Source organism: Sceloporus occidentalis, unplaced genomic scaffold, assembly GCF_023333645.1.
Source record: "Sceloporus occidentalis isolate IW3139 unplaced genomic scaffold, rSceOcc1.0.p SCAF_7, whole genome shotgun sequence".
NCBI classification, from domain to species: Eukaryota; Metazoa; Chordata; class Lepidosauria; order Squamata; family Phrynosomatidae; genus Sceloporus; species Sceloporus occidentalis.
In genome coordinates this window covers 45,080,732-45,108,506 of record NW_028316987.1, presented here as the reverse complement: position 1 = coordinate 45,108,506, position 27,775 = coordinate 45,080,732, and the positions used below count along the sequence as shown (strand labels likewise).

The window sequence follows — 27,775 nt, the reverse complement described above, 5'->3', positions numbered from 1 at the left end:
GAGAGCTGTCAAGGTACAGCAGATCAGGATGCTGGGAAATGATGAATGCAGTGCTCGCTTGGTTGCAGGAAGGGTTGGGAAAAGTAGCTGGAGAGACTACAGCTGCTTGTCTCAGTGTGCCCTGGGACTAGGAGAGCACTGCAGTCATCATTTCCCAACATCCTGATCTGCAACATCTTGGAAAGGAAAGATGTTTGGCCATTAACAATTGTAAATGTGAATCCCTAAAATTATAAGATCATAAGTCTAGCTTCTGCTCTTGTAAATATGGGACGTGATGCCAGACTACATGCTATATTTAAATGGTAACTTTCCTTGCTTTGGATGTGATAGCTGCAGGTATAACCCTTGCCTATGTGATTTCTATACCACTTAGTTTGACTTTAAAAAACAAAACAAAAACCTAAAACCTTAATTAGAGAGAATGCTAAGCTACTGGCCACATAGAACAAAGTGCATATATAACCTGTTACAACAAGAACATTGCCCCCATTCAACATGAACAAGAACACTACTTGTGAGTTAAGTAATTAAAAAAACAATAGAAATGTGACCAGTTGCGCAGTGCAGTTCAAATCATGTTTATCCAGAAGTAAATCTAACACATTTCATTGATGCTTCCAGAAATACAATCCTTGGCACTGCTGCTACAATGGCATTACGTGCACATTCAGTGTGCTTGGAATTGTATTTATATTGCCATTGTTACTGCAGTTTAAATGCCATTTGATGTAGATGTAGATATAGTTAAAATCATTTTTCAAACGGTTTGGAGAATTCCCCAGTTACACAACTGGATTCCAAGCCTTCACATACTTCAGATGAATAGAACACCTTCATCTCTGCTTTCCTTTAAAAGGGAGAATCCTGTATGCATCCTCTTAAATCCTGAGGAAGATTTTCTTTTTTTAGTACAGCTGCCATAATGGGAGTAACAAAGCAAGCATGCAAACCCAAAACTCTCGTCTTCTCCTGCCTAAGTCTCTTCTCCCTTTTTCTTCTTCAAAGTGTCACTGGAAGAGAACTGAAGTGTGCTGTTATAGTAAGTACATAAATGCTTTATTTAATATCTGGCTATGGCGAACCTGCACAGCCTGTGATCCCCTCTCCCCCTACCACTATGAGCAAGCCAATGCTCCCCTGCTTCTCGGAGCCTGCAAAGTCATGTTTCTGGACTACATCTCCCGGCTGAAATGGCCATTGGCTATGCTGGTTGGGGACTTCTGGGAACTATACTCCCCAAAGGTGACTTCAATAAGCTCTGCCATTTCTGTAATCCCTGGCACAATGTAATAACAGAAGGGGAATCAGGTATTGATGGGGCCATTTTATCCAATTTGTGCGCCATCAGCTTGGGGAGTGACAGATTGTACAGGTCTTGGATTTTGGGAGACTAAAAGTCTGGTTGCAATGAAACTCAACAAGTGATCACGGGCAAGTCATTCTCTCACAGCTTGATCTGCCTCCCAGGGTGGTTGTGAAAATAAAGTGGGGAGGAAAAGGAAAACAATGAATGCCACCCTTAGTTTATTGGAAGAAAGGCAGGCTATAATGTAACTGATAATGGATTATAGATGAATATGTCACTGAGTTTGCCTATCTGCCTATATGCTTTCTTCCCTTCGTCACTTGCTTCCTGTGAAAGGCAGGCACAAATTCCTGCATCTGGAGCATTCACCCTCAGGGGTGGTACTGTGGCTAGGGTCTGCTACCAGATGCTGGCACAGGTGAAGTCTGCGCAGAATCCCTGGCTCTATTCACTCCTCATGGCCAGAAATTTAGACCCTGGAGACTGAGCTTCGGAGAGAAGGATTCTCATGAGCAGTGGCAGGTTGATGGGAGCAGAGAGCAGGACAAATTGCTCCTCTTAGCACTCTCCCACCACTCTAAGCTCCTTGAATATAGGGTGGGATGCAAGTATTTTAATAAATAAATCTCCATGGCCACCACAGTCTGCCTAACTGTCGGACTGATACTGACTACAGTCAACAACTTCTGTGCCCTGTCCACCATTTCATCCCCAACAATATCCTGAATGTAAAGCCATTTTACAGAAGGAGAGGGGCCTATACTGGCAACTGCCACCAAAACATGGGGGAAAACTGTTTGGAGAAAAATCTCTAAGTGGCTTTTTCTTTTTCTTTTCTTTTCTTTTCTTTTCTTTTCTTTTCTCTCTCTCTCTCTCTCTCTCTCTTTTTCTTTCTTTCTTTATTCTTTCTTTCTTTTTTGGATCATTAGAGAAAAGAAAAATCCGAAAGCATTTCTCTGAAACAAAATGTCTTCAAGATACTTTGCCTGAGCAATACCCAAATCTGTGCAGCAAATTATCCCACATTTGCCAGGGGCCATCATCACTTTAACCTTTAAAGTTTAATTCATCACAAAATTGGCCCTAAGGTCACCCACACTTTGATGAGATACATTTCAGTTCTTCCCATTGACTAGGGACAGTTCTTCTTTGTCACTGCGTGTCCCTGGTAAAATTAGTTCTTCTGTGAACAAGAGCGCTAAAACACATTTGCTTCCCTTCTGTTCCCCTCATCACCACAGTTGCTTATCGGGTTGGTGAAATATTGCTAAGGGTGTCTACAATGCAGCTATTCTTTGTGAAGGTGAACCAGATCTTTTGTGACATTATTCTGGAAAATAGTCCAAAGAGTGGGATCATATATGGTTGCCATTTTCAGCTAGTTTGGGGTTTTCAGGGGCTACATATGACTGCACCTTCCCCCTCATTTTTGTATTCCAAGGGTGGGAAAATGCAATGAATCTGAGGTCATTTTTCCTTCTTTGGACCATTTTAATGTTCGTAGGAACTGCCAAAAATGCCACAAAACAAAAATCTTTGAAGCTAACTCCTCATTTTGAAAAATTGGTACATTTTTATGTTAAACAATGCAGCAGGGTAGATGGGTGTCTGCACCCTGTTAAAAGGGGGAATTTCCACACCTGGAAACTTCCCAATTCATCTTCTATTTTTGGCCATAAAATAGGACAGTCTTGGGGATTCTAGAAGGGTTGAGGGCCACAAAAATAGCCTTGGGACCCTTTGCCCAGCCTTGATGCATACCATGGGGGAACCTTCAACATGCTGTCTCCAAACTTTTTTGTTCGAAATCAAAAATGAGATCATTAGCATTTTAAAAAGGTGCAGAGAAAAACCATCAGCAGGTCAACATGCACAATGTCCTACAGATTGCAGGAAAAAAATCCTGCTTATCTTTCAGGTAAATGACAAGGTATACAATCAACAACTACTGAACATAGTGAAATTCATGTCCAGAAAAACATAAACCGGCTTGCATTATTACATGACAATGAGTGGAATCTTTACAGCCCTTGCCTTATGTATAACTGCTCTGAAGTCTCACTGCTTTCAGTGGGATTGTTCCTAGCATATGTGTTTGTAGTATGGCACACTGGGTATATAAATTTAAATTGGCTCATACTCTAGGAGTAGAGGTAATATAATCCAGTTGAAAAATATCCAGTTATAAAAATCCATGGTCAACATATGATACAAAAAGTATATTCTGGCCTGTTCCTGTGTCCTTTCTCCTCAGGTTGAGCACCCTTTTCCTTTTCTGAGAAGACTGAGGCAAAGAAGGTGTGGAGTAATTCTGCCTTTTCTCTGTCCCCTGTTAGCATTTTGCCCTCTTCTCCACGCAGTGGCCCTACTATTTCCTTCTTCCTTTTGTTGTCGACATACCCAAAAAAGCCCTTTTTATTGTTCTTAACCTCTCTAGCAAGCCCGAGTTCATTCTGCGCTTTAACTTTCCTGACTTTACCCCTACACATGCTCGCTATTTGTTTGAATTCCTCTGGTGATTTCCCCATTTTTCCGTTTCTTATACATGTTCCATTTAAAACTTAGCTCAGTTGAAAGTTCATTAGTCATCCATCCTGGTTTCTTGAGACACCTCCCATTTTTCTTCTCACTGGAACTGTTTTAATGAAGTGTGCTAATGTTTTTATGTATTGTATACAGTTTCTCAATGAATTTTAACATTTTTAGCTTTAGACATTGTTTTAAAATAATTTTTATACAGTGGTCCCTTATTATCTGCTGAGGTTTGGTTCTAGGACCCCCACCCTGGGTTTCTCAGGCTATGTGTCCATGTTCTAGAAGAGTTTGTTCCTGATGTTTTGCCAGATTTGGAGACAGATCTGGAGCCATTTTTTATGGCTAATGACTTGTAGTGTAGCTCATCTGAATGGGGCAGATTCAGAATGCAGTTCGTGGCAGCTAAACCTTGACAAGAAGAAAGACTGCTAAAAGTTCCTTTACTATCCTTCAGATGCCAGCTACAGCCATCATGGCTGGGACAAAAGATTTAAAAGTATTCTTTCAGGCTATGTGAATGTGTTCACTACACCTTTCCCTGTGAGAATATTTACTGCTTTGAAAGAATATGATGAAAGGATGTGCCAGAAAGAAGTCCATTTACATCTCCTGTGCAAGCAAACAATAACACAAAATGAAGCCTCAGCAAAGAAATGACTGAAGAATAAATGTTCTTCTTTCTCCCTTTCAGGAACACAATGCATGTTGGAGAAGTGCCAGGCTTTTGCCAGATAATTTCTGCTTTTGTGCTGAATTGCAGTTCTGAGACCATTAGTCTCTTTGACTGTGCAAAAAGGGATTTTTTAAAACAACAAAAAAACCCACCTGCTTTGTCAAATCCTTCCTTTTCACTTCTGCTGTTTGAGCCAGCTTTTCAATCAAATGGCAGTCCAACTGTACCTAGCTAAATATGATGGATGAAGTCAGACTTCTTAGTTTTTGTATCTTGCATATTAGTCAAGATGCATATAGTCAGCATTCAGATCCCAACTATGATGTCGCTGTTATTTTGATTTAAATTATTGTAATTCTTCCTGAATTTGAATGAATATAAATGAGCACATGCAACTTTTAGACAAATTGGTGTCCTCTTTTTGTGTGTGTGATCCATTTCTTCTTTGAGATACTTGTCTTTCTTCCTCCATTTTAGTTCCATCTCTCTCAGACCTCATCTACCTCTCAACCAACTATTTGCCTGCCTGTTCATATCATTCCTTGGAACTTTTTGTGAATGTCACAAAGACTCCAGATACTGGAATATTATATAATTGAGCTGATGCAATCTTTATACTATTTTACAGATCTTTCGGCACGGAGATCGAACTCCCCTTGAAGGCTTCCCAACTGATCCACATAAAGAAAGTGACTGGCCCCAAGGATATGGACAACTTACTAAGGTATGTGAAAAAATGATGACAGGAGAGATTAGAATTCTGACTATGGAGATATATATATATATATATATATATATATTTGGTATTTACAACATTTACAACATACAACACTGTGGATGTATAACTGTTCGCATATTAGCATAGAGCATTATTTATAAACAAAAAGGAAAACATCTCACCCCCAATCAAACAGCAATCACCTTTAAGGGTGAAATACTAATGAATAAAGAGTTTGAAAGATGGAAACAATATATGAAATTATATGACAAATCGTTAGAAAATGTATTTTTGTGCAGAAATATTGTTGTCCTGTTTCCTGCACAGAAACTGCTCTATTCTGTGCAAAAAATAAGGCACATGTAAATTTTGCTCAGAATAAGTCTCCAGCTACATTACGTCTGCACAAAAAACAGCGTTTTCTGCGTGGAAAATAATATTTCTGTACAAAAATATTAGTCACAACACAGAAAATGCTGTTTCCTGTGATTGAAAAATGTACAAATGGTGTGCAGAATAAGCCCTAAACTGTGAATAATCTTCAAAAACTGCACAGTATAAAGTGCTTCAATTTTGGAGGCTGCATTCCACCTGAAACCTGCCGGGCTCTTGTTGACAGGTCAGAGGCACAAATGGATGGTTTGGGGATCATTTTCCATTCTCTGGGGCTTATCTTTAACCAGTACTGGATAAAAAGGGGATCCATCCAGGGCTGGGGAACACCGGATTCTGAGGGGGAAAATAATTTATTCAAATTCAGAGTTAGATGCATTTTGAGACATATAAAATTCATCTTGCATTAGGAGTATTCCCAAGAGGAGAAAGGTCTTTGGATCTAGACCTTTACAGAAATAGTAATTCTAATTTGGAAAATCTTGGATTCTATTCCTGGGACTGTTGCCTTCTCACAGAGTGAAAAGCTGTCTACCATTCTTTTGTCTTAGTTGCACTGCAGATGCTATGAACAATTTCCCTGACATGGGCCCTGTCTACACAGGCCAAATGTCCTCTCATTGCGGAGTTCAGACAACACACAGCCCAAACTCTGGTTCTGCTGTGAACAGTCCCAATGATGTCTGGCCATTCCAGCACCACACCTGCCGCATAATGCCCTTGTAATGTGTTAAAAATCTTTTGTTCTAGATCTTCCCAGAAAATCTGGAGTGCTCCGTTGCAATGCTGGTTAGCTGTTTACAATGTGTCCTGTTCTTCTGCCCACTGTCACCACAATGAGTCACTTGCTCAGAGGTCAGATCGAGGTGCCCAGCCATGTCTTTGATACTAAGCATCTTGTTCTGGCTTCAGAGTGAGCAACTTGCCATAGTAGTGGCCGCTCCTGCAGGCACAGTGGGACACACATGCAAACAGCCTGGCATCACAACAGGAGTACATAAGTGAGGAAGTCGAGGCTGCTCCTGAAGTATTCTGACCTATGCAGACATCACCATAGACATGTTTGTTTTTGTAAAGGTTAAGTCGCTGTGTTTTAAAATTAACTGAAAGAGAATAATACTAATATTCTGAAACCATTTCAAGATGGCTCATACCACTGTCATTATCCTCATACAGATTGGAATACAAGCGCAATATGAGCTTGGACTGTATCTACGGAGGAGATATGCAAAATTCCTTAGCATTGAATATAAGCGTGAAGAGGCAAGTATTATATATACAGTTAGCCCTCCACATTTGTGGCTTTGACTTTTGCAGTTTTAATATGCTCTCTCTAGGAATCTCTAGGTCCTCCAACTCAACTCTGCCAGAGGATGACCAGAGAGTTGTGCTGGAAAATCTAGGAGTTCATAGAGAAAACACTTCTCTTGGCATTTGTAGAACCTCCAGCATGATTTCATGATCACCCTCTGACAGATGTTGACCATAGAGTTGCACTGGAGGATCTGGAGATTCCTAGAGAGGTGTTCTCTAAGGTAAAAAGAATAGTGTTCTTTTATTTGCAGTTTTTCCACATTCATGGGGGTCCTTCACCCTTAACCCCAGTGAATGTGCATGAACCACTGTAGTGTTATCCTTGCTTGGACTGATTTAGATAAGCACACTGTAGTGCATCCCATTTTTGGAGCCTAAACAGCTAGGGTTACATATGTCTGTTCATGCATCTATTGTCACAATCAACTTGTGGAGTAAAATGGTGCATTCCAGAAATCTCTGCTTTTTAAAAAAAATTACATTTCTAATTCTCACAGTTGAAAAGAAAAACAATATGTAGAATGTGGATACAGAAGCAAAAGGGTCTGAAATGAAGTTGGGTTTCTCTTGTAGGGTTGCACAAAATGGGCAAACATATTTTTTAGCTACCTCAAAACTAGCTGTTTTGCTTTGGCTATATTTTTGATCGTCAGAGATTTTTTCTTTTTTTTCTTCTTCTTCTTTTTTAATTTGGGGAAACTCAAGTGGCTACCATCATTAAAAACAGATACGGTGGGCCCTTGGTATCTGCTGGGGTTTGGTTCCAGGACTTCCCATGAATACCAAAATCCATAGATGCTCAAGTCCCATTAAATATAATGGCATAACACACTGGTTGTCTTTGGCAAGTCACATTCTCTCAGCCACAGAGGAAAGCAAAGGCAAACCTCCGATGGATTAATCTTGCCAAGAAAATTCAGTGATAGATTTGCTTTAGGATCACCATTCAGTTGGAAATGACTTGAAGACACACAACAACAGCAAAAATGTAAGTGTAGTAAGCTTTCTATATATATATATATATATATATATATATATATATATATATATACTTGCAGACCTAAATCCAATGTCCACTTTCTACTAGGGAAAATCCACTAAATCAATTGCTTAGTGGCAAATCAGCTCTTTTGTAAAGCCAATTAAGTCAATCGGTTGCTTTAGTTGGGAGTAGTAATTGGCCTTAGTCCACTGTGTGGAATTTCATGCAACCCTGTTTTCAAGCCTGTACTACTGAGAAAGATAACTGTTGAACATGTGGCTGGCTTGCTAATCTCCTTTTCTTATTCCTTGCTTTCCTTCCCCACTTCTTCCCTTGTGCTATTGTTCTTGTTCTTTCAAAAATAAGGTTGTCTTGCAAACAACCTGGTCCTGGTGCTTTATTTGGAAATTTTACCCCAAGATTTAAAATAAGTTTCATGTTCTTTTGGGGAAAGAGGGCAGAATCAGTGACTTAAACACCAGGATGTAATGGTATCACTCTTTGCATTACTATATTATGGAAAGCAAAAAAGAGGACACATTTACTGACTATCTTATGAGTTTAGATTGTGTGATGAACATTGGAAACACACTATTAATTCTCAAAATAAAAATGAAAAACTAGAGGAAGCATGTTCTGAGTTTAAACTAAACTGTTTATACCAAAGCTTGATAATGTTAATTCTGGGGGACTAATAAAACTGTGTTTTCGGGATTCCAGCCAAATTCTGAAATTATTAGTGCAACAAAAAAGTATTTTTTTAAAACTCTGATTTATATTTACCAACAGTTTTGGATGGGATACATACAACTTTAATATTTCACAAAAGGCAGAACTGCTAAGGGCAACAGCTATCAGGTTGTGCTGCTTGGTGAAATATTATCAATCAATGTTTTTATTTGTCTTTTCATTTTTAGAATTTCTTTGTCAGTACAGACTATGATCGCACAATCATGAGTTCCCTGGCCACTCTTGCAGCCCTTTATCCTCCAACTGGCAACCAGATCTGGAATCCCCACATCCTGTGGCAGCCCATCCCAGTACATGTGGTACCCCTGTATCAAGATTTTGTAAGTACAAAGAAGAGATCTATGAATAAATATCAAATTCTGTGTTAATCCACCACCACCCGTCTGTCAGTCAGCTAACATCTGGATCATTTTCATTAATTTTCCTTTCCACCTCTACTTCAATACAAAGTAATTTCATTATATGTAATAGTATGTCATCCATCTGTCTCTCTCTCACTAACAACTTGTCCATTTCTAGAACTGATTTGTAAACAGAATTAACAAAGGACATTTTATTAAACTTTTCAACATAATTAAATCTTCCATTTTTCTCTGCCTCCCAACTCAACACGTTTTTGTTTGTTTTTTGTTTTTCTTAAGTAGGAAACAGGAAGGATACCTTTGGTTAGGCTGACCATACATTACATTTTAAATGAAACAGTACCCTTTCTTTCATACCTCCAGAGCATCCTGATGTTTTAATATAAATAGCAATTTTGTCCCCTTTTGAAGTAAAATCCCATTATGTTGCAAAATGGTTTGACAATCCCTGTTTGAAACTGTGGGACTCAACAAAAAAATGTGTCATGGAGTGTGAGAAGTTTTATGATATGGTGTTGAAAGACCAAAATTTGCAGTGTAACATTACTTCATCACAGAAATATTCATGGTATGATTGTGGTAAAATACAGTCTCCCCTCTACATCTACCTAAAATTTTGTATGGTTTCTGTCACTGAAGAATAATTGTTAGAGCAATATGTGTATGTAATAAAACCTTTATTATCATCTTACTTTTCATGAGTGCAGAATATTACATAAATCCATCCCTTTTTTGCCATCCCAACATCCTAGTTTTGTCTCAACAAAATATGGTCAGCCTACCTTTTGTTGATGTGCTTCCAACGTTAATTGCACAATCTAAACCCGTGAGATACCTTCCTACTCCAACACCACCCCAGGTTTCAGTGAGAGGCAGACTGCAAGTAAGGACCAGGTTGTTCCATTCAGGTTTGTTCTGGGAAAGATGCCTTGGTTACATCCCATTGGGATTACTGTAATGCACTCTATGAAGGGCTCCCTTGGAAAAGTGCTCAGAAATTTCAGTTGCCCCAAAGATATGGAGCAAGGTTTTTAACTAGGGTTGGCTACAGGTAGCACACAGTTCCCTTGTTGCAACAGCTGCCAGTCCATTTCTGCCCACAATTCAAAGTGCTGCTTTTAACCTATAAAACTCTATACAGCTTGGGTCCAGGTTATTTGAAGGGCCATATCTCCCTTTATGAGCCCAATTAGAGTGCTAAGATCATCTGGAGAGACCTTTCTCTCACTCCCACCACCTCCTCAAACTCTTTTGGTGGGAACAAGGGAGAGGGCCTTCTTGGTGGCTGCTCCCAAACTCTAGAACTCTCTCCCTAGAGAAGCCAGGATGGCTCCATCCCTTTTGGTGGCAGGTAAATACATTTTGTGCTGTCAGGCTTTTTCAAACTGATACATTAGGCTTTTTAAATCTTGTGCAATTCAGATGTCAAGGGTTGTATATGGTTTTCAATACAGTTTAATATTTTAATGTGTGATGTTTTTAACTTTATGCATTGTTAATTGTTTTTTAAACTTTACACTATTTAATGCTTTTGCACTGTTTTTAATGTGTACTGTTTTAAATTTGCTGTTAGCCTCCTTGAGTCCCTATAAATAAACACTAAAGAGGAACAGTGTAGTGTTGAATCTAGAAATACAGGCTGGTTGTTACATGAGGAGCCGCTCATATTAACTAAATTTATCTCTGATAGAAGATGGTTTTAACACCTGCAGAGCAGGTTTTTAAAGCATTCAGCAGGTAAATCTTTTGTCTTCATTGTACCCCATCATCACAAAACAGGATGGATTTTAAAAGAGCTGATTTTTTTTAAAAAAAAACTGTACAGCAATGCAGAAGCAAAATTAGAAATAATGTTACTTCATGTTCATGATTGTTTCAAAGCACCAAACACCTTCTTCTTTGTTATATGAAAACCAAAAGCAGCCTGGGGGCTCTATCCCCTCCCTGGTTATAAGGCTTGTTGTGATTTCATACCTGTACCAGCAAACATCTTTATTCAGCCCATCTTTATTCATCCACCCTTCCCTTGATGTCTGAAAAGCACTACCAACAACTGAATAGAGATAATTCAGTTAGAAATAAAATTTAAATAATTAAATAGTCATCTAGTCACCTACTAAAATAAAGATTCCTAGAAGGTAACTCCCTGATAATGATCAGCCCTTCTTTCTGGAAAAATCTTATCATTTGTTGGACCAATATTTACCTTGTTTGATGCTCTTGTACTTCTACATAAAGAAAGAAAACAAAAATCCAGATTGTGATATGCGTGTGTGGCTAATGTCTAGTTACTATGTCTGTGTAACTTGACAAATCATAAGCAAAGAGCAATTTACCTGTTAAATAAGCAATGCATTATGAATACCAAAATGCTTGATATTGATGAAGTAAAATGCACTCAACTAAGTGCTATATGAACTACATTCTGTTGTAATCAACATGTTAATGGAGACATCAGTCAATTACTGTGTACTTTGCTATTTTTAAAGAAATATCTGAAGCGTAAATAGGAAACCTGATTTAAAACTTTTTTGTCAATTTATGCCATAATTGAAATATAGCTTTAGATTGTCTTGGTTTAAATCAATCCAGCTGGCTACAAAAGAGTTCAGCTGTCAAAAAGAAAAAAGGAGACAAGTATTGAAAGACTACCCTGTGATGTTTCCAGAACCTTGACATCTTTGCTTCTTCCTCAAGAGATCACATCATGATCTTTTGGGAGGAAAAGATATACCAGGGTTTTTTCCTTTATCTTAAAAGACATTATAAATGCAAGTCTTTCACACTTAGAAAATATTTTCCAGGCAGAAGTTTCAAGCAATTTAGAGTCATAATATTATTCCTTATTTTTTCTGCCTGATTTATTTTCAAGGTCAGTTTTAAAAAAAACATTTAGTTCAAATAACACAGTGGTTGGCATCCTATTAGTGGCATATGCAGGTGTAAGTTAATTTTATGCCTGTGTGGGTTTATTTTTGGTCACTGCGGAGGCTGATGTTCACTTCATCCCTCCACAGCAACCAAAGCTACCTGCCCCCACAGGCCTATTATAGAGATGCTGAAGCTGTACATGACCATTCCATGCCTGAATGAGGGAGCATTGTATATCCATCTGGATGTGTCCCATAGCCAAACATGAAATTAGTGCCTCAGACACTGAGACTTCTAGAGCTCCTCAGTAGACCTCAGCAGATTGTGTAATCATTTTGCATCTGGCTACAGGGACATAGCCAGATGCTCCCACAACTCCTTCCCCCTGCTCTCCTCCAGGCATAGAAAAGTCATGGAGTGGAGCCTTCAGGAGCATCATGGTAGGTCTCAGGAGTAGTAAATGGCCCAGCATAGGATAGTTTGGCATGCGAAACTATTACACTATACTAAACCATGCAAGATTGCAGCTAGTTGAATGTTCCATGTTGGAAGGCCAATGTTACAAGGTGGTAGTTAAATAAATAATAATAAAACATTTATTTGTTTCCCATTTTGCTGCAGGGCAATCAAAGCGGCTAAGTTAAGATCTAAACCCAATAGTGTCATGGTGCTAGTATGAATAGATTTGTAGGATTACTGCATGCAAGGTACTCAGGAGAGTTTTCAGTTGTGCAGTACAAGCCACTTATGCAAACTGCCTTTTAAGCTACCATTTTCAAAAGGGTTATATCCAGCTCATTTGTACTAATGGAGTTTTTTTCCCTCTTCTAACTTTACATTAGATCCTGACCTAGGTCCTGTTTGCAGTAGCACAGGGCAAGCCAGAGTATCCTGGCCCCAGAGCTGCCCTGACCCTCCCTTATTGCAGAGGCCCTCCATTATGAAGCTGGGTGGCTGATCACATGGGCATCCTGCTGACATGTCTGGTGTTTCTGCTGCTGCTGCTGCAGAATGAGTGGCTGGCAGCAGCAGTGACACACCATGTGGCAGAATGGGGCATGTTCCAAACAGCCACCCAGCATGAAAACAGAGTGCTCTGGGTCTTCCAAGAAAATATGGAGCAAAGGGTCTTTTTGGTCACTGAGTAATGTATTTTTGCATCATTGGATGATGTAAATCCATTTTAAGGGTGTCATGCCACAATTCAGGTGCAGAATGGACCAGCTGTCATCCAGTCTGTTCGCACCAGAACTGGACTCTGGGTCATGCATCATATGGTTTCCTCACCAACAAGGAGAGGATCTTTAATTGGCCCTTGAAGACAGGCCCATGATTACCCAGTTAGATGGAATTGCCAGTGTAATTTCAGAAGACCTGTTGTTGTTTTTAAGGCAGTAAGGAAAGCTGTGCAACAGAAAACAAATTAATTAATATGCAATCTTCAAATCTGGAATTAATTATAAAATTCTCACGATAAAACCAGACTTCAACAGTAATAGAATGGAGGGAAGGTGTAGACTAGATGAACAACAAGCAGTATTTGGAACAAATGTTGCATTTCAGAATCCTATTCTTTGGGACTCCAGCAAGCCCTCTGCTTCCTTTCAATATATTCCAATTCCATTCCACCCTCTAGTTGCACACAAAATTGCACATATTTGTGAAACAATGATTCCCAACTGGTCAAACTGGAAGCCCTCCAAAATACATTTTTCAAGAAATTGCTTATGCTTCCACCTGGCACGCCTGCAGCTTTGGTTCTGGTAGAGGTTGGTTTCCCTTCCATCAGAGCTCGTATTCATTTCACTTTATTTAATTACTGGAGATCTGTAAAATATTTTCCGGTTAAGATTTTTCCTAAGTTATGTTTCCAACATTTACCAAGCTGCAAAGTTTGGAGATTAAGATACCATAGGTTGCTTGAATCATACCCTGCTCTAATTGATAATCCTTCTATCTGGAATTCAAGAGAGAAGCTTCGTGAATATATTTTCAACCAGGATGTGTATCTGGATAAACAAGCTATTAACAACTCGAAATTTTCCAAATGGTTTAGATTATATAAACTGGACCACCAGATGGCTGCTTACCTAGGGAAGCTTATATTCCCAAAGCTTAGGCAGGCCTTTACAGCTCTCTGTTTTTTCAGATAATGTCCTCAGCTATGATTGATGGCAGATATTCACACACACCTAAGGATTCCCGTTTATGTATTTGTGGAGCACCATAAATCGAGGATTTGCCTCATTATCTGCTTTTTTGCTCACTATACAGTGGGTCCTTGTTATACGCGGGGGATCCGTTCCGGACCCCCCCCACGTATACCAAAATCCGCGTATGCTCAAGTCCCATTTGTCCCAATGGCAGCGCGCGTGCACGCGCACCGCCATTGAGACAAAAGTTCCTTCTCCCTCCCCTCCCTCACTTCCCTCCTCCCTTCCCTCCCTGCCTCCCTCCCTTCCCTCCCCCTTACTTACCTTCTCGGCGCAGCGGCTTGGCCTCCGCCACCGCCGCTGCGGGGGAAGCCAGGTGGCAGCGGCGGCGGCGGAGGTCAAGCCTCGGCTTACTCGCCGCCACCGAGAAAGGGCGCGATGGCGGTGCTGGAGGCCTCTTGGCCCCCAACAGTATCGCCACCGGGTCTTTCCTGCGGTGGCGGCGAGGAAGGAGGGCTGCCGCGCCGGAGGCCTTCAAGGGCTCCCGTGCCGGCATCCGGCCTCCGCGCCGCCACTGCTGCCACGGAAGGGGCGGGTACAGGTGTTGGAGGCCAAGAGGCCCCAGCACCGATACATGGCCCTTGCGTGGCCGCGGAGGCCTGGAGGAGGCCAGGTGCTGGCACTGGAGGCCTTGAAGGCCTCTGGCACTGCTGCCCTCCACGCCTCCTCTTCAAGAAAAAAAGGCGGGGAGGTGGGGAAGAGGAGGCGCGGAGGGCAGCAGCGCCAGAGGCCTTCAAGGCCTCCAGCGCCAGCACCCGGCCTCTGCACCGCCGCTGCTGCCACGGAAGGGGCGAGTGTCGGTGCTGGGGCCCTCTTGGCCTCCAGCACCGGTATCCGGCCCTTCCGCAGCGGTGGAGGCCTGGAGGAGACCGGAGACCGGCGCGGGAGCCCTTGAAGGCCTCCAGCGCAGCAGCCCTCCTTCCTCACCGCCACCGCAGGAAAGGCCCGGTGAGGGTGCTGTTGGGGGCCAAGAGGCCTCCAGCACCGCCATCGCTCCCTTTCTCGGCGGTGGCGAGTAAGCCGAGGCTTGACCTCCACCGCCGCCGCTGCCACCTGGCTTCCCCCGCAGCGGCGGCGGCGGAGGCCAAGCCGCTACGCCAAGAAGGTAAGTAAGGGGAAGGGAAGGGAGGGAGGCAGGGAGGGAAGGGAGGAGGGAAGTGAGGGAGGGGAGGGAGAAGGAACTTTTGTCCCAATGGCGGCGCGCGTCCACGCGCGCCGCCATTGGGAACAATTTCCCGATTTGCCATCCGCGGATGCTCAAATCCGCGGATGGCAAATCCACGTATAAGGAGGGCCGACTGTATACTGAGCCAAGAACTAAATTTATGGGATCTATTCTGTCCAATTTACAGTCTAATACTACGTCTGAAAAGATTTTTTATCTCTTGTCTGATATTGCTTCTAAGGTAACTTACAAGGTTTCATTGTTTGCCTCAGCAGCAATCAAAATTTGGGCAAGAGTTATAGCGGACATTGCAGTTGATTGCCATGGGGATGATCTTATCTAATTTTTTAAGTTGTTTTAATGTTGTTTTAGTCAATTGTCTGAAATTTTATTATGTTTAATGTATAAAATTCGGATGTTAGTTATTTCATGGAGCATTTTAGAATATCGAATTTTTGTTATCGGTTTTACATATTAATCATGTGAATGGCCTTTGGCTTAAGATTAATAAAATTGATTGATTGATAATTTCAAAACACTATTTTAATCAGAAAGAGATATTTGTAAAAATAAACTATACCAATAAAATAAACACACATTAAACCCAAATGTATGCCAAAATGCATGTATTAAGAAAAATGCATACAAATATGCACCTAAATTTTTCATGTGAATATTGACAGATCTGCCAAACTGTTCACACAAACACTGACAATATATTTACTTTGACACAACAAATCAAAGGTAACCTTAGAACGGGTCTTAATCCATCTGGTCATTTCAGGCACTCTTCTGCCATATAGCCAAAGATTTTGAGGAAATTTGCAAATGTCACACAGAGCATAAGCCAAGATCTTGCTGAAGCCAACAGGTTGAAAAGGTTTGTTGTGGTTGCTGCTGCTTTCCATTACATATTTTGCTATCCCCATTCATAAGTGGCCTCTGCTCATACTGTGTCATTTCCACTCAGACTATGAAGTCCTGAATATTTGTTGCCCAAGTGGCAACTAAGGCAGACACCAAGAAGGCCCTACCAGTTTGTCTGCACTAAGTGTTCATTTGTTGGTGTTAATGGACCTCAAGTCAATTTTGACATATGGCAACACTATGAATGAAACACCACCAAGTCATCCTATCTTCACCTGCCCTGCTCAGGTCATGCACACTTAGGGCCATATCCTCTATGACTGAGTCTATCCATCTGCTGTGCAGCCTTCTTCTAGGACTACTGCCTTCTACCTTTCCAAGCATTATCCAGTCAGTCATGCCTTCTCATGATGTGGCCAAAGTACAACAGCCTCAATTTGGTCCTCTTGGCTTCTATGGAGAGTTCAGATTTCATTTTTCATAACTAAGACAAAAAGAAGAAATTCCTCAATTGATTTTAATGAGCAGTTGAATTGGTACAGGAGAAGCCATTGCAACTTGGCGCATTAAAACTGGCCAGGTTTTTGGGGTTGGCTTGTTGCAGTTTCTCAGATACATAGTTCTACTGTATTTCCTTTTTGGATCATTATTTTATATAACATGTGGCCGTCATTTAGCAAGTGGCTCAATTTTTCATGAAGCATGAGGCAGAGACAGGGAAATTGGTAGAGAGAAGCTACTGCCTTTAATTACTCATTAAGAAGCTTTAAAATATAATTCAGTTACGCTCATCCCTCCACATTTGATTATTCATGGATTTTATTAATATATGTTTTCTCTAGGAATATCTAGGTCCTCCAGCACAACTCTATGGCCAACTTTAACCAAAGGTCACACTGTAGGACCTAGAGATTCCTAGAACACTCCACTAGGCATTTGTAACTCCTCCAATGCAATTCTATGGTCAATGTCTGGCATATGTTGACCAGGGTTGCACTGGAGGACCTAGAGATTCCTAGAGAGGTGTTCTCTCAGGTAAAAACATAGTGTTTTTTTGTTATTTGCAGTTTTTCCAAGTTCACGGGGCTTCTGCGCCCTTAACCCCAGCAAATGCGGAGGAACGAGTGTATATCAACAGTAGAAGGGGAAATGTTAGTACTAAATTTATGTTAAATTGCCGTTTACACTTAAAATAAATGTCTGCAATGAAAGACTTATGAGAATGAAGCTGAAAAATACCATCTGCCTTGTTGATCCCCACCCACAGTGACCCAATGTTGAGCCTGAGAGAGAAGAAACACTGTATAAAATTTTGAGAAACATATTTTTCATCCACTCTCCCCAAACCCCTTCATTTGTTTCCCCCTTTCTGTCTTTATAATCTCATCTCCTTAAGTATCCTCTTCATTCTACCCTAATTCCCATGTGAATTCCAGCAGACGTTCTAGATACAGATGAGGAGCTTCTATGCAGTAGCTGTTGTAGATGGTGGTAGAATCACTGGTATGCATAGAAGATCACTCTTGCTTTTAAACTGCCCTTTTTTATTTATTAGTTTAAAATCTGTTGACATTAGCCAAATGATCATACATAATTTTAAAGGGAAAAAAATCCCAAAGATTCCTGTAACTATTTGCATTTATTAAACTATGTGATAGTGAAATTAATCATTGGGCATACATGATTCCTTCACTGGATTTGCAATATTTTTAATCCCCTTGTAGATGGAATGGGCCTTATTTGCAATTCTTTCTCCACCAAAATTCTGTTTTAAGTTACTTTGTGCGAGAAAAGCTCTTGTTTGGAGAAAAATATGTACTTATTTCTTATTTACATTCATACTCCACCTTTCCTCCTGTATAAGCTCAAAGTGGCATGCATAGCTTTCCTCCTCTGCACTCTATTCTCACAACTACCATGTAAGGTCAAGCTGAGGAATAGTAATTGGTCACCAAGGCTGCATCCGCACTCCTGAAATAATGCATTTTCACACAGCTTTAACTGCCATGGCTCCATTCTATGGTATCCTCAGGTTTGTATTTTTGTGAGACATTTAGCCTTCTCTGTTAGAGATCTCTGTGGCCACTACAAATCCAAGAATGCCATAGCATTTAGCTATGGCAATTCAAGCCTTGTCAAACTACATTATTTCTGCAGTGCAGATGCAGCCCAAGTGACTTTCATGGTTTGATGGGGAGATGAACCTAGATCTCTCTAGATCAAGATCAACAATCTGACATAGTTTTATTTTTTGTTAAATGGGCACAACCATCTGTGTTATAGTTTAACAAGTCCTCCTTCTGCCTTCTTCCTTGCAATTCTGCAAGAGAAATAAATTAAACAGACTTTAATAGGTGTGTAAAAGCACTTCTCGGTGAATATTTACCTCAGCTTTGGCAAAGCCTCAAACATTCTTGCAGTCGTGCCACTGATTTTTAATGATTCATAATGTTTGGACAGATGTGTCTTTTAGATTATGGCCTAAATCCAGTTGCTAGTCCCAGGTAAAGTAATCCCATTGAAACAACTGACTATATACAAGTTTTGATTTACAGTTCAGCAATTGATGTAATAGTTCTATTTTAGTTGGAACCAGGAATTTGACTTCATAACACTTTGTAAATTGCAGAGGAAAGCTGTCTGAAATTTTTTTCTAAGGAGTTTATGTTTATGTCACATGTTTTTTACTTCACAATTTTTTTAGAAATATTTCAAATTTTATAGATAAACAGAAGTATCTGATTTCAGTATCATGGGTCCTTTTATTATTTTTAATTGTACTTTTTTCCTTAGAAAATGACCCATGTCTTTAATAGGATAAGTAATAATTAACTTAATAACTTAGGGCCCAAAGAGACAGGCCAAAATAAAGCTGCTTCAGGTCACTTTGAAGGTATGCTGTTTAAATGATGCATGTGTCTAAGAGGCTGGAAGCCACACCAAAGCCATGTTCCATTCCTAAGGACTGGATCACAGCTTTGGCACAGCTTCTGGCCTCTTAAGATATGTGTGTCATTTAAGCAGCATACCTTCAAAGTGACCTGAAGCAACTTTATTTTGGCCTGTCTGTTTGGGTCCTAAATTAAGTTAATAGAGGTGGTTTACAGACCGCCTCCGTTTCCGCTGCCGGGAAGGCTCAGCTTCCAAATGGCGAGGCTTCCCGGCGGTGGAAAAAGAAGCCGCAAAAAGCGGCTTCTTTTTCTGGCGCCATTGTGACGCCACAAGGCACCAATGGTGCACTTGCGGCATCACAAGTGCGCTGGGACATGCGGACGCTAGGCGTCCATCATGTCAAAATGGTGGCGCCCATGTAGAATGGGTGCCGCCATTTTGTAAGTACTAGGTACTTACTAGGGTTAGGGCGTCTGGAAAGGACGCCCTTTCCTAACCCTAGTACGTACCTACTACATACTTTTTGCACGTCTGGAATGCGCCTTAGTTAATTCCTGTCACTGGCATGTGATTTAGTTGACCAAGATAGAGATTAAGATAGAATGAGCTTTTATATTTATGAAAAATAATTTATTTACTGTTTCCCCTAAGATACACCCTCCTTTTCCTGGCTGTGCACGATATGAGAAGATTCAGAATGAAACCATGGCATCAAGCATATTTCAAAAAATGTTACCCAATATGGTAAGTAAGAACAAAACTGATTGTGTGATTGTTGCACGATTGTATGAAAATTTATTTGAAAACTTTTTCTTCTCTCAGAAAGAGGAGTATATTGATATCTATCTGTCTGTCTGTCTACCTATCAGTCTGTTCAATCCATTTATTCATTTTGGAAAAATGCCATGTAATTATGTGATCTTACAAGTGTGATAAACTTTACAGCTGTGATGAATGAGCCTCCTGTCCGAAAACCAAATGCATCATGCCTGTGTCAAACAGTGGGGTGTGTACCAATATACTGTACAGAGATGTAGCCTTGACTGATTGTTCTTTTCCTCTTCTCTTTCAGAAATTCTTTCACAGCTTGGCAAAGTACACAGGTCTCGATGTGGCCACACTAAAATACCTACAAAATGGGAAAGCTTTGAATCTCTACACTTCCCTGATGTGTAAGGTACTGCAATCATCAAAAATGATGTGTCATTCTGAACAGAAGTATAACCCTAAATCAGCCCCTTTCAACTTGGGTCCCCAGATGTTGCTGGACTAAAACACCCATCATCTTTTATCATTGATCATTCTGGTCAAGAGGATGGAGGTTGCAACTCAACAACATCTAGGTGCCCCAAGTGGAGAAAGATTGCAATTGGAATACCTCATTGTCTGCAATGTATCCTTTACCTTTCTCTCTAGCAGCTGGATTCAGGCTTCAAACAGACATGCCAAAAGTTTCAGGCCACTTTGAGGGCATAGCGTTTAGAAGATGCAGCCGCTCTAAGGTGGGGGAAGCCAAACTAAAAGCAACCAAAAAGTTGGGAAAGTGCACGCCTTCAATTGTGCATATAAACACCCCAATACAAGACCAGTCTCAAAGGAACACTTCATCCTAACCCTGACTGCATCAGTGCAGGTGTGCATTTAAAAAGGACAGAGCCAACAGTTGGGGCAGCAATGCAAAAAAGGGAATGTGTAATACCTCCAGTGGTTTAAGTACAACATACACAAACCACACAGACCAAGAGGGGGTATGGTGTGAAAGGGGGGTGAAGGGGGCATGTTCTGAAGATAGCTTATTGTACACTCGTCCCTCCACATTTGCAGCTTAGACTTCTGTGGATTTGATTATTCACAGATTTTATTAATATGTTCTCTCTAGGAATATCTAGGTTTTCCACTGCAACTCTGTAGTCAACTTTAACCAAAAATCGCACTGAAGGACCTAGAGGTTCCTAAAGAGAACACTCCACTGGACATTTGTGGCTCCTCCAGCACAATTCTATGGTCAATGTCTGGCAGATGTTAACCACAGAGTTGCACTGGAGGTCCATCCTAGAGATGCCTAGAAAGGTGTTCTCTCACATAAAAACATGGTGTTTTTGTTATTTGTGGTTTTTCCGCATTCATGGAGGTCCTGTGCCTCTAACCCCAGTGAATGTGGAGGGATGAGTGTATGTATTTATAGATTGTAAACTGCCTAGAGAGGGCTGAGTTCACTGATAATCGGTATAGAAATGTAAATGCTATTGCTATACATGCATTGGACATGTACGCTATGTGCAGAAGCAGTCTAAATGCATATTAGAAGCACACCCAACATATACTGTCTTCTCTGCACTTTGATTTCTCAATGTCTGTAAATGGCTAAGGAGAATCAATGTGATGTAGCTGTTTTAGCATTAGACTGTGATTTGGGGAGGGTTGTCAAATCCCAGGGCCTGGGTCCTCTTCTTCAGGGCTGGGGGGGGGGGATCTCAGGGCAAGAGCACAGCCTTGTAAGGTCTGTACAGTGGCATTACCAGGGGGCACAAAGAGGGATGCTACTATTTCTCAAACATCTGCCTTTGGGCACAAACAGGCTGTGGTATTCACCTGTGTCCAATTGAAATGCTGAAAATATGGGGTGAGTGGAGTGAAACTCAGTGGGAGAAGAAAGGAGAGGTCCTAGTTGTTGTTTTTTAATCAAATATATATATATATATATATATATATATATATATATATATATATATTCTTTAAAATTTTGCTCCTAGCACTCAAATTTTGACCTGAAATTTCAGGTCCTGGCATAATTCTGACCTAGCAACACTAGATTTAGGGAGTCTACACTCAAGACTCCACTACGTCTTGGACCTGTCACATTCTCTCTCAGCCTGGCTTCATCACTGGATTGTTATGCGAATAAACTGGGAAGGAGAAGAGCCCTTCCCTCCTCCTTCCCAGTGGACCTCTCCAATGATCTGAGATCACCAGAGAGAAGGGCGACTGTATATTAGACAAACCTCATTGCAAAGAAACCCAGGGCTCCATAAAAAAGTTAACCTTTTCCTCTTTAAATTTGCCATAGATTATTCATAATTACCCTCTGCCAAGCTGGGTCACAAAAGAGATACTGGATGAACTGAATAAACTGTCAGACTTGACTCATGAGGCTTTTTTTGGAATTTACAAGAAAAATGAGAAATCAAAACTACAAGGAGGTAAGCAGAATGACACCCAAGTTTATCTGGGAGTCACCTGGAAAAGTCTACAGGTCTACCTCCCATTCCACCTCACCATACCCTATATGAACGATGGGCCTTCTGGAGCCAGGGCTGGCCCTATCATCAGACAGAGCGGGGTGTCTGTGTCAAGCGAAAAATATGGGTATCATGACATGGTAGAAAAGTGTTGTACTTTGCTAGTATTGTATTGTTATTTTACTATTGTAAAACATGGGTTTCATTTTACTGTTATTTCACTCCCCCCCCCCCATCCATGCAGGTGTGCTTGTGAAAACTATCTTAAATGACCTCATCGCTGCTACAGCCAGTGGGAATAAGCGGAAATTAGTGGCCTATTCTGCAGTAAGTGTTTGATTATTTTTCTTCACTATTTTGAGATAAAAAATGCCCTAGTTTGTTTCTGGATGCAAGTCAATGTGCTGATTAAGGCCTATAAAAACCTATGTGGTTTGGGACCCGATTATCAAAAAGACTGCACTTTCCTTTATGAGTCTACCTAAGTCTTAAGATCATCAAGTGGGGGCATATTATTATTATTATTATTATTATTATTATTGGTCTCACTATCCTCACATGACTATCTGGTGAGGACATGTGAGATGGCCTCCTCAATGGTGGCTCCCAGATTGTGCAATTCCTTTACCTGGGAGGCTGGAGTGGCTTCTTCTCTGCTCTTTTTATTCTAATAGGTAAAGAACTATGTATTTTAAAAGGCATATGATGAATAATAGTGAGAAGTGTAGCTACAGAGGTGTGTGTGACAGAATGAGGGCATTGTCACCCCTGCCCCTGGATAAGAATTCTGTCCCTCTATAGTGATTTTTCTTTATTTCCCCAAATTCTAGTATTGCAGTAATTTAAAACTTCAGTTCAGCATTCAGAATTTAGACTTTCAAAGAAAAGGGGCATAGTTACCAATGAAATGAGAACACAGCATGCATAAGATGTCTAGGTACGAATGATTTTCAGTAACTCATTCTCTTCAATATTAGGAATTTGGTGACTAAAATAAATATCACCGGAATGTTGTCATTCAGAGGGGCAATGCCCTTATTTTGCCTCCCTCCTCCCCAGCTATGTACCTGTTAATGGGTCATGAAAAGAGGCTTATAATGAGGTATAGGTGCTGCATTTTTAATCTTTATGGTTATACCTTTTAAATGATTTTATATTCTTATAAATTATGGGTGTTTTTACAAGGTAGCTAATATAACTGTCTTTTAACTTTTCTATAATCTGCCTTGTTGTTTTATCTTGTTTTAACCTTGTTATAAACTACCTTGGGTTTCTTGTTTGGGAAAAAGGGGGAAATAAATTGAACAAATGAATAAATACAATGTCCTCTATGCATGGACATAAGACACACGGAGAGCGATATCTAATTTTCACCTCCCCAAACTGCTGATGCACAATGTGAGCATGCCCTCTCTGATTGACATGTTGAACCAGCATGTAAAGTCACAGGAGTCATTTAAAATGTTAAAACTGCAGCTCCCAGCATACCAATGTTGGAATTTGCAATCTGACAAAATCTGGAAGGCCGTATGATTCCCCACCCCTGATGCAAAGGGAGTCTTTGGACACATGTTTATATACAGTTGCCACATCAAGGCATCTTCTTATTTTAAGTGATAGTACATATTAAACATGGGAAGTTCTGGCAATTTTGTAGGAATACACATTAGGAGCACTCCTAATAGATGGCCATTTAAAGACCTCCAAAGAAGGAGACTCCACCACTGTCAAACAGCTCTTACCGTCAGAAAGTTCTTCCTAATGTTTCAGTTGAATGAAATCCTAGAATCTGGGGCAACTAATGATCCTAACAAGTACTATGCAAAGAATCTGGTTTTAATCTGGGTATATTGAAACCTTACAATATAAGCCTTTGATACCTCCCCCACTCCCAGCTCTGGAAAGTTTCCACTGGACTCTCCATTCTACAGAGAAGAAAATGTTCTGAAGAAGCAAAATTATAACTCACATTTGAGAATAAGCACAAATGAAAAAGAGAGGGGAAGGGGGACTCTACAGACCCTTTAAGACTGATTATATTTTAGCATGAGCTTTTGAGGATATCAAGCGAGTGCAGTATAGTGGTTTGAGCACTGGACTATGACTCTGGAAATCAGGGCTCAAATTCCGATTTGACCATGAAAATCTGCTGGGCGACCTTGGGCAAGGCATACTCTCTCAGCCTCAGAGAATTGCAGTGACAATCCCCCTCTGAAGAAATCTGCCAAGAAAACCCTATAGCGTTGCCTTAATAATAATAATAGCATTTACATTTCTATACTGCTTATCAGTGTACTCAGCACTCTCTAAGCGATTTACAATCTGTAAAACAATTGCTCCCAACAAGCTGGTTGCTCATTTTACTGACCTACGAAAGGATGGAAGGCTGAGTCAACCTGGAGCCCTGTGGGATCAAACTCACAACCTTGTGCCTGCAGTGCCGGCATTTACCCACTGTGCCACCAGGGCTCCTTAAGGTTTCCATAAGTCGGTAATGACTTGAAAGCACACAGCAACAAATCTGTGGATATCAGTAACTGCATCTGAGGAAGGGGACTGAAACCCCCAAATGTCTTAAATGTCTTAAGAGGGCTGCTAGATTCCTTTTTTCCTCACCCTCCCCTTTTCCTTCAGCAGCAACAGACTATCAGGGTTCATTTGTGAATGGTAACAGTTTCATTTTCAAAAGGAAGCATCATCTAACATCACCCCACCCTCATCTCTTTTCTTCCCTGCCTTACTCAAGGAAGTTGCAGTGGGAGTGGAAGGAGATGAGCTTGACTTGATGCAGTTTGAGGGTGTCTCCTACCCAGTTCATGTTCCCAGCAGCCCATATCTGCTTTTTATTCATTTGTATATTTGATTTATATTCCACCTTACTCCCAAACATTGGGATCATACATATAATATCTGGGCATAAGTCCCATTGTTCTTATCTCCCAGTGGACAACTATAGGACTGCTCAATAGAATATAAATCAAATATATAAATGAATAAGTTTACTCATGACTACTTTACTTCCCACTGATTTTATGTTTGACTAAATTTAGCTCAAATTCATTTTTCTTTGTTTGGATTGGACTCAGGGTATATTGCATCTGCATGCATGCCAATACCTATGTATCTGTAGTATGGTATATTCTATATTCTGTAACTGCTCTAATTTATTTTCACAGCATTCACCCAGCCTTGCAGCCATTCAAATGGCACTTGATATTTACAATGGGAAAGTGCCACCCTACACTTCTTGCCATTTTATGGAACTGTATCAAGATAGCAAGGGGTACGTATCTTTGGATTATTCGTACAAAATCAAATGCACTTTGCTTTGAATGGCAAAATCACTAACATATCCTGAGCTAATGATTTTAGTGGAGTGAAACCAGGAACAGAGTGTTTTTCTTTTCCCCATTCCCACAGCTCCCTCATTCACTCCAATATATTGAGTTTCTTTTCTAAGAAGGAGAGGGGAGAGAAACCCATAGTAGAGACGTGGAAGGAAGTAATTCACCCGATTCATACTCTTCCATCTATGAGTCATGGAACTAGTCCCAGCCATTGGTCTATCTAATTTTACATTTTAAAAAAACCCTACTCTGTAAAGATGGAAAGTCTTCTGGAGACATATTAACAGTGAGTTTCTCATACAGGAGTGGGAAAATGTCCCATTGCATTAGCAAAGATATACTAACACAGGGTTGCACTTTACCATTTCTATTTGTTTTTAACTCATTACCTCATTTTATCTCACTTATCTCATGTTTGCTAGTGAGCCAGCATGGTACAGTGGGCTGAGTGTTGGACTAGGACTTTGAGAGACCAGGGTTCAAATCCCCACTCAGCCATGGAAACCCACTGGGTGCCCTGGGAAAGTCACACTCTCTCAGACCCAGAGGAAGGCAATGTCAAAAATTCTCTGAACAATTCTTGTCAAGAAAACCCCATGATAGGGTCACTTTAAGCTGGATATGATTTGAAGGCACACAACAACGAATTCAATAATATTTGGATGTGAGTGTTGTTGTTTTTTATCTAACACAAAAACGGGGAATGGCTCCAGTACTTCACCACAAGTAGGATTCCTGGATGCTTGCTTTGATTAAATGCTCATTATGGCTAGGATTATCTGTTCAAGTTGTCACTGCCTTGTCTAGAGTCCTATTCCTGATTTGAATGTATCCTGTTGATTATTGCACAAGTTCCGTGAACAGGAATCTTTTAAATAACACAATTGATCAATCTGTTTTTCTCCTTTGCCTTGGGATCTCCATTAAGGCAATACACTGTGGAAATGTTCTTCCGAAATGACACTTCAAGGGAACCTTATCCACTCCATCTTCCTGGCTGTACACATTCCTGTCCTCTAGGCAGGTTTGCTGAACTGGTTTCTCCAATCATAGTGGATGACTGGGGAAAAGCATGTAAAGAATAGAAGCAAAACTCAAAGGTAACTCAGAAGCTTTTGTGGTACAGTAATCGCCATAGTATTTCTGCAAGAAAGCTCAAAATCCTGGTTAGAGTTAATGCTTCTGCTAGGAAAGCAATGCTTTTATAAACTACAGACTTTAACACACCAGCATGCTAAATGCCACATTCACATTAGTTTAGGAAATGCAAACATACCAGTTTGGGGACCGTCATTTTTGCACAGCTCTTCAAAAGTGCCATAGTGCTCCGGTAATCTTGTCTTCTGCATGCTAGCCTTCATAATGCCACCATTTTGTCCTATGCTTTCAGGTCTGGGTTTTTTAAAAAATATATTTTCAATTGACAGCCACAACAATTGCCTGATTGTAAAAAAAGAAAAGAAATGGAAAAAATGAAAATAAAAGAAAAACAGTCTGCTTGGGAATAGCGAGGGAGAGGGGAAGAGGAGCATAATCATGCCCACTCGCACCACACAATTGCCTGATTATCATAAATACAATGGAAGGAACTAATCACACATGAAAAAGTAGTGTGATTGGGAGGCATTGACAGGTTTTAACCATTAATGAAGAGGTGCATTCCAAGAACAGACAGAAGACAAAGCACTGTGTAATAAGATAACAGCCACAGACACTACTATCTTGCTGTAAGCCTGCTTTGACAGCTTCATGTGATAAAGTCCTAAAGTTCAGAGAAAACCCCTACCACTCTTCATGCTGGTAGATTTCTGGGACCTGTCGTCCAAAACAGTTTTTTTCTAAACTCTCATCCATCTCTCAATGAATCTACCCCACAAAATCTACAGCGATATACACATCCTGAAGCCACTTCAGTTTGCTTCACGAGAATGGCTTTAAAGGTCCGCATGTGATGAGTTATTGAATCATCCTTCTTTCCATCTCATCTTCTCTAGTTTTAAATTGTGTATTTCACTTTTTCCCATTTTCTGATAGGTTTATTCATTATTTTTGAAGGGTTACAAAGTTGAAGACACTGAAGACAGGACGAACATGTTTTCACTAAAAGCAAAACAAGCTCCCGATCCTGCGGGAGAGGCGGGGTAA

General features: G+C 40.5%; 1 pseudogene; it reads left to right on the top strand.

Moving 5' to 3' along the window:
• The first annotated feature begins 925 nt into the window (after nucleotides 1–925).
• LOC149309668 (prostatic acid phosphatase-like) lies at nucleotides 926–27,775 on the top strand (annotated as a pseudogene).